Genomic DNA, 9154 nt, shown 5'->3' on the forward strand with positions numbered 1-9154 from the left:
GAAATTGTTAAAAAGGTAGCATTCAAGATAAATAATAAATTTCTACCTTAAACCCAAACTAAACTAAATAAGCATAAGGAAAACAAATTAAGAGAAGAAGAAGAGTAAATGACATAAAGCATAAGGAAAATAAACTTTCATAATTTAAATGGAGAAGAAAATAAAGTAAAGGAAACATTGCATAAATTAAATGAAGGAGAAAATACAAAACAAAGAAAAGAAAGGAAAGGAAAGAGAAACAACTGTTTTGCTCTAATTTCAACATCTTGCTCAGCCAAGGTTCTGATTTGGGAGAGGATGATGCCTTTTATAGACCTCAAAATGGAGCAAAATTGGGTTGGTATGTGCAGCGCAGGGCATACGCCCTTGCGTACGCACGTACACATCCCAGAATGCAGTGCAGCACATCCTCCTCCTCTTGCTTTTTCTGATTTGGTTCTTTGTCTCCATGCAATTAATATTGCTCCTGATGATCCTCATCTTCTTGTGTTTTTTCCTCTTCATTTTTTGTCTTCTTCTTTGTTTTGTCTTTTTGGCTCCACCTACTTTCATCACCTATGAATTCCACCAAAACCATAAAATATTAGATAATAACATACAAATTAGGATTACGTAAATCATCTAATTAATTACAATATAACTTAATTTCTTTACTTTTTTCTAAATAAAGTATATTTTGCATTTATCAATCAAAGTAAAGAAAATCAAGGTTATATTGAATACAAACTATACAAAGTTAGTGGAAAAATAAGCTTCAATATGGGGATTAAATATAATCAAATATGCACTCATCACTTCTCGTATGAGATGAGAAACAAACATTCATGTCTCATGTGGAGAAGTGTTGAAAGTCCAGCCTAGAACCATTGTACACACTCGTGTACATAAAGGGGAAAATGAGGAAAGCGTTGGCTCAAGTGATGACATAGTACCAACTCACGGTGAGGAAGCATCGTCTTTCCATATCACTTTATGTGATGAGACCCCGATTGAGGGTGGAAGACGCAGAAGAAGCGCCCCATGAGTTAGAGGAAGGGGTACGAGCCGCAATAGATGTATTAAAGGAGGTTGATCTAGGAACTCCTGAGAATCCTCGGCCTATCTTCATTAGCACACTCATTTCTAATGAAGATGAAGAAATCTATGTCAAACTGCTAAAAGAGTACATTGATGTCTTTGCATGGATGTACAAAGAGATGCCAGGCTTAGACCCAAACGTGGTCGTGCACCACTTGGCAGTGAAAAAGGCATGTCGTCCAGTCAAGCAAGCTCAACGGCGCTTTCGCCCTGAACTCATTCCCTCAATTGAAGGAGAAGCCGACAAACTTATAGAGGCTGGATTTATCCGCGAAGTGAAATATCCAACTTCGATATCCAGCATTGTGCATGTACTCAAGAAGAACAGCCAAATCCGTGTATGCGTAGACTTTCGAGATCTTAATGTTGCATGCCTGAAAGATGACTTCCCACTTCCTATCACAAAGTTAATGATAGATGTTGTAACCAAGCACGAGATCATGTCATTCATGGACAACTATTCCGGTTACAATCAATTTTAGATGGCGCCGGAAGATGAGGAGTTTACGGCATTTCGAATGCCAAAAGGCATCTACTGCTACAAAGTGATGCCCTTTGGTTTGAAAAATGCAGGTGATACATACCAAAGGGCTATGCAGACAATATTTGACGACATGCTTCATAAAATGGTGGAATGCTACGTTGATGACTTAGTTGTGAAGTTGAAACGCCTCACAGATCACTTTGGGCACTTACGGAAAGTCTTTGACCGCCTGCGAAAGTTTCAACTCAAAATGAACCCAATAAAGTATGTTATGGCTAAGGTCGTTCTCTCCGACCGCCTTGCAAGGTGGTACCTATTGTTTCAACAGTTCGAAATCGTGTACGTGCCACAAAAATCTATCAAGAAGCAAGCTTTAGTTGATTTCTTGTAACACCCCAATTTTCAACTCTTACATTTATTACAAAATCCGTAATAAAACGCTGCGGGTGAATTCTATCACCGCCACACCTAGAGTGAATTCTATCACCTCTTTGACAACCTCTACTCTAAGTGCACAGGCTAAACTTACAACATCAATATACAACATCAACATCAAACTTAATACATATGGAAATAATTCTTCTAGGGTGTCTATTCTAGGATAGAGTAGACCTCAACCTGTACATCCATCCTATTCAGAGCTCATTGGGCTACAAGGGCCCACGCTACACTGCATCTGATAAGGAAAACACATCGAAGTGTAGTTAGCACGACGGCTAAGTAAGGGAATCCGTTGTCACTTAAAAGTAGACAAAGGTTTGAAAACATAAATACTTTGGAAGTTCGTAAAGTTTTTACCCATGATTTGAAAATCTACCTGCAACCAAATGATTCATAGATAGTATAGTAACGTATACACTTTAAATCATGTAAAGCTTTTCTCAAAAAAGAATAATGGCATAACTGCCGCTCAAAATCATTTTCATGTCTTTCAGACGAATTTGCAAACCTTCTCATTTCCAGGAATTTCATCATTTTCACGATACACGCGTGAATTTTCACAACCATACTTGACATCTTCACAATATCCCATTTCTCAGACATCACTCGACTAGTTTCTTGGAACTAGTATCACATATCTCATCATAGTCATTGATTCAACCATTACTTGTGAAAACTCGACTTAGTTTCATTTCAAAGTATGAGGCCTTATAGGAAATGTTGAATATTCCTTGTCGTTGACCGATTGAACCTGGAACATGGGCTTGTGGTCAATACCCAAGTTCTCTTCTCGGTCCCTTGGACGATGGTTCATTAGAATGGCCCCTAGTGTGGCCCCGCCTAGGTCCATTAAAATGACACCAACCCGGAGACGACGGAGTCAATACGCTTAAGTGTGCACACCCCCACAGTCTAGCCATACATGAGTGACGTAGAGACTCGGCGAATAGACTTCGCCCAAGTACGAATACAACCGTACATATCTCAATGATAACCTTCGGTAATTATAGCCCGAGGTAAAAGACAACAAGGTCCTCGTAACTCCTTGAAACTAAGGTTTTATTCATTTTAACATCATTTTCTCATCATTCCAGTAAGGTACACACTAACTAAAAATGGTATTTTCCTTTTTAAAATAAGGTTTTGACAACCTGCATACCAAAATAGCATACGTTTTTCAACGTAAGTTTTCATAAACATTTTTAGTAGCCAAGGGCTTTTCAAGCATAGCTCAAGTACGAGCAAAATTTGGAAGAAAACACAGTTGAGAAAATACTGAACACAAGCTGGTCACTCATCGGATACTTATATATTTTCTACTAACACTACATATATCCATTCCCAATACTTATTCCTTATCATGAATCTCAGTTCATCTTACAATCCAATCATCATCGGTGATCCATAATCATGGTTCCACCATTAATTAATAATAGATAGTCGTCCTTGTCACTATCGTCATCAACAACTTTCACTATCATCAACACCATTATAACTTAAGGAAATCACACATCTATAATCGATACTTAGTCACCCATAATCCAACAATTAACCTTAATCACTCTTAAGCATTAATTATTGTCATTAGTAACTACTAACCTTGTAATCCATCATCGACGACAAGTCAACAACATTATAACATCATTATCAAGTCCTCGAAAGCATTAACACCATTATTAACCATAATCCATAATTATCCATTAATCTAAACCATTAATTCATAATTACCAATTCATAACTCATGTACCATAATTATAGCATTATATATCACCACCATAATTACAATTCACCTTCTTAGATCAACAACATAATGACATCACCATCATCAATAACTTCTTAGATCAACAACATAATGACATCACCATCATCAATAACGTTATCCATCAACAACATAATGACATCACCATCATCAATAACGTTATCCATCATTCCATCATCTTGATTTAATTCCATCATTGATCCAATCTTTAATCATAATCCTTATAAGCTCATAATCTTCATAACTTTCCTTATTTATTAATAAGAATAATAGTTCCTAATCACCATTTTAATCACTAATCACCACCCTTAACCATAATTCATAATTGATTTCCACCTTAAATCAATAAACCATAACCCATATGCATAATTACCCTCATTAGTCTTAACCCATCAATATTGTAATCCTTACTTATTATGATGCCCATAATTCATATTTAGTCCACAATTTCTCACCTTCAACCACTTACCCATCTATACTTAACATAAATCTTTAGTCCTTAGTCCAACATTATCCTCATCACTAGGCTTCAACGTGAACCAAATCACCATAATTAATCATTAAGTACTCTTAATCATCACCTTAATCCACCATCATTAATTAACAAAATTCATTATTGCCCATAAATCACCATTAAACTTTAAGTACCCCTTAAATCCATCGTTAATATACTCATAAGCTATTAATCATCCAAGAACCACCATCTCATAATCTATTTGCCAACATCCATATTCATAACAACTTTAACAACACCATTAATGAGAACTCACCAACACAACATTTTGTACATATATATTATGTAAAATACATTTACATATATATTATACATACCACATGTACTGTAACACCCCAATTTTCAACTCTTACATTTATTACAAAATCCATAATAAAACGCTGCGGAAGCTTACATCATATCAACAGAAAACCGGGTGCTACCGCCACACCTAGAGTGAATTCTATCACCTCTTTGACAAACTCCACTCTAAGTGCACAGGCTAAACTTACAACATTAATAACAATCCCTGTCTACATCAAAGAGTAGACCTCAACCTGTACTTCCCTTCTATTCCGAGCTCATCGGCTACAGGGGCCCACACTAATCTGCAACTGATAAGAAACACATTGAAGTGCAGTTAGCGCGACGGCTAAGTAAGGAAATCCGATGTCACTCAAAAGTAGACAAAGGTTTGAAAACATTTAGTGAAACAACATCCACTCGTCTCGTAAGACAAAATCATTTGAGAATACAAATAGATATTGAAAATCATAAGTTTTTCTGCTGTAAAACTTCTAATCTTTCCCACTCATCATTTCTCCTTTCAGTCCCTCATCACAAGGAAATTTCCTTACTAATCATCTCAAGAAAACGAATTCGCTAGCATACTTCAGTGCTAGCCCTTAACACCTTTCTCTTCTCTCGTAGTTACAGCGTAACTACCCTTCATTATAAAAAATATATCCTTAGTTTCCTTAACTTGAGAGCTTGAGGCCTTAGGAGCAACCAATCTTGTCCCCTCCTTTCCACTTGGGTCTCGACTCGGGGTCAATGTCTGGCATCCCCCTGTATCTTATCGATTCCCCTGGATCTATACCGGATCGTTACAATGAATCCTAGTTGGCCTAACTAGGCTCGTTGAAACGAATCTTGCCCGATATTTCATGAGTAACCATACTTAAGTGTGCACACCCCCGCAAACCGCAACTTACGAGTGATACAGTACCCGGCGAATAGACTTCGCCCTCAGTATGAATTGCATGTCATACGGCATAAACAAAACCACTGGGCCATGGCACTTTAAGCCCTCCCATGAGGTTTGTCAAATAAACAACCATCAGGCCATGGCATTTAAGCCCTCCTGTAGGACAATCATATCAACAACCCCGGGCCATGGCAATTAAGCCCTCCCGTAGGTCAATCATATCAACAACCCCGGGCCATGGCAATTAAGCCCTCCCGTAGGTCAATCAAGGTCCTCCTCAATTCACTTTAGAAACTAAGGGTTTGAAAACGTGATCCTTTCTTCAGTTTTCTTACAACAATCATTTCTTTGGACATAATTCACAAATGAGTCCAATATTGGAAATCGGCTACCTCTTTAGCCCCTGAAGGATTTTCAAAAGACTTTCTCTGCCCGCAGGCTTTTCAAACATGGCTCAAGCACGAGCAAAGATTGGAAGAAAGTATAACTGGACACAAGCTGGTCACTCATCGGATACTTCATCATATACAATACTAGGATATTCTTGGATATACTTCATATTCAAGTCTCATACTTGAATTCAATCCAGCTAGTTATACACTTGTATATTCTACTAACACTACATATATCCATTTCCAATACTATTATTATAATAGTATGAACCCATAGTCAATCATTTATGAATCAATCGATTCATAGCACCATTAATATTAACATCCTTAACCTTATTCCTTATCATGAATCTCAATTCATCTTACAATCCAATCATCGTCGGTGATCCATAATCATGGTTCCACCATTAACTAATAATAGATAGCTGTCCTTGTCATTATTTCCATTGACAACTTCCACCATGATCAACACCATTAGATTGTAACTTGAGGTAAAGTCATTACCTAACCATAATCCAAAGTCGTTCAACAACTATTTCCTCAAAATTCACCATATTCAATCTTTATCTCAATATTTCCATATAACAATTTCCTTAATAAATATCGTAATATCATCACCACTCAAAATTCCTTTAAACCATAATATCTTTACCAAAGAGATATTTTAAATCCTCAAGTAAACACCAACAATCCCCAAATCAAAAGAATCACTTCCAAGTTCTTAAAATAATAACCAAAGAGAGAATTCCAACCTCTCCAAATAAATTCGAAAGGAGTAGTTCCAATCTTTCAACATAACCACCAAATAGAGAGTATTGCCCATAACAAAGATCTCACAATAATCATCAAATATAATCTTTCAAATAATTAGTCCCACCTTGATAATATATTAATTACCATTCCGTCTATTCATCCAGTCATTAAACCTTAATAACTGTTATCAGTCCTTAATCACTATAATTAGAGCTTAATTACCTCCTGAACTCCATTGTTAATCCATCATTAATTACTAAGTCCTTAATTAAGCTCTAATTACTATCTATAATCATTACAATCATCAGTAATAACCATCCTAACTTTATCACCATTTCATAACCCATGTATCAACATGTTATAACATCATCATCATTCTCATAACCTCTTAGGTTCATTACAACCCCATCATCTAAACATCAATAATAATAATCAAAGCTTATACAATTTGATCTTACTCTCGAACCTACTGGACTCCACTGGACGCGCCGCGTCCAACACGTTCCGCCTATTCTGGACAGTAATTGAGCTTGGCGCAGTCCGAAAGATTGAGCCGGTAAAAATAGTTCCCGAACTCCTTTTCACTTGAAATTTTTATGGTAGAATCCCAACTTATAGTACTTGATGTCCATAAAAAGTTTTGGTCATTTTGGTCCGCGAATAAACACAGAAAATTCCATCTTTGCCCTTGGCAGTGTGCTGTCCGGAATTTTTCTCTCTCTGGACCAGTTTTGGAGAAAAATTCGAAAACCATACTTCCACTACTCCGATCATTATGAAATTTTATATGCGGGTTCTACACTTATAGAACTACATGTCTAAAAAAAATAGGATTAAAATACCTTACCAATATTTCCCAATAAATCTCGGAAGTTACTGCCAGAATCTACCCTGATTTCCTTTCACTATTTTCACAAGTATAAGCCTATATGGACATAAATACAACATATACAAGCATATCCAAGCTATGAACATGTATACAAAAATATTCCCAAAGCTCCAAAAACACCATATTTCAACCAAAATCAATTATCCAAATTCAAGTGACTAATTCCAACTTAAGGGAATTCCTTACCTCAAAGGTTTATTAACACCTTAGGAAGAAATTCTTGGATCTTTCCCCAACTTTCACCTTAAAACCCGAATAAAATTGAGAGTTGAGAAGGATTTTGGCTATGGAAGCAATGGAGGAAGAATAATGGTGAAGATGATCTCTCTCTCTCTCCTCTCCTCTTCATTTCGGCAAAAGCAAGGGAAAAAGGAAAAAAAAAAATTGGCTTTTATACTACATCACAATCTTATGTGATAAGATTGGAAAAAAAATAATAAAATAATAAAATAATAAAATATCTTCCAACTTATCAGTTGGGGTCCAAACAGATAAAGTTTCGGTGGAAAATAATCCAGATAGAATAATTTCCGAAACTAAAAATTTATTCCAGACTAACCCTCAAAATTGGGCTAGGTTCGGTACACCGCGAAATTTAGCGATGTACGATCAAAATAAATTTTCGCTGCTATGGGCTAATCTAATTAAATAGGAAATTCAAGAATAATAGTATGGTGTCTAGAAATCCATTTCCTAGGACAAACAAGTCCAAATACTAGTTCCTAAAAATTTTACGGTTCGTGACCAGGACGTACGATCGCAGCTTAATAACAACTATACTTACTTATAAAAATTCTTTTGAAGTATCGGGAGATCATAACTCATATATGTCAATACCTTAGGATAAAATAATAATGTTAGGAAAATACGGGGTATTACATATACATAACAATTTTACTTAGATCTCATCATATTTCAACCAAACAATCAATTATCCAATTTCAAGTGACTAAACCGACTTAAGGGATTCCTTACCTTCCGGGAGTGTACTAATACCGTAGGATTAATCTTGAGTCTTTTCCCCAAATTTCACCTTAAAACCCTAAGATTCCACCAACAACATAACACAATATTTAAGAAATCTTAACTTAGATTCATGTTCTAAGAGGAAAATTAAAGCTATTTACCGAATATAATTGAAGTTTTACCGAATAGTTTGAGAGATCTATGAAGAACTTGGCTATGGAAGCTAGCTTTAATGGAGGAAAATGGTGAAGATCACTCTCTCTCTCTCTCTCTCTCTCTCTCTCTCTCTCTCTCTCTNTTCAAATAATTAGTCCCACCTTGATAATATATTAATTACCATTCCGTCTATTCATCCAGTCATTAAACCTTAATAACTGTTATCAGTCCTTAATCACTATAATTAGAGCTTAATTACCTCCTGAACTCCATTGTTAATCCATCATTAATTACTAAGTCCTTAATTAAGCTCTAATTACTATCTATAATCATTACAATCATCAGTAATAACCATCCTAACTTTATCACCATTTCATAACCCATGTATCAACATGTTATAACATCATCATCATTCTCATAACCTCTTAGGTTCATTACAACCCCATCATCTAAACATCAATAATAATAATCAAAGCTTATACAATTTGATCTTACTCTCGAACCTACTGGACTCCACTGGACGCGCCGCGTCCAACA

The 9154-nt window shown here is 36.0% G+C and overlaps 1 long non-coding RNA gene across 1 annotated transcript; it reads right to left on the reverse strand.

Annotated features, from left to right (window-relative positions):
* Positions 1–245: 245 nt before the first annotated feature.
* On the reverse strand, positions 246–8527 carry LOC116026276. The gene is made up of 2 exons (XR_004099808.1): positions 8471–8527; positions 246–555 (listed from the first exon to the last, which is right to left on the reverse strand). It is a non-coding gene; the product is annotated as an uncharacterized LOC116026276 (long non-coding RNA).
* Positions 8528–9154: the final 627 nt, after the last annotated feature.

Source organism: Ipomoea triloba, chromosome 7, assembly GCF_003576645.1.
Source record: "Ipomoea triloba cultivar NCNSP0323 chromosome 7, ASM357664v1".
NCBI lineage: Eukaryota > Viridiplantae > Streptophyta > Magnoliopsida > Solanales > Convolvulaceae > Ipomoea > Ipomoea triloba.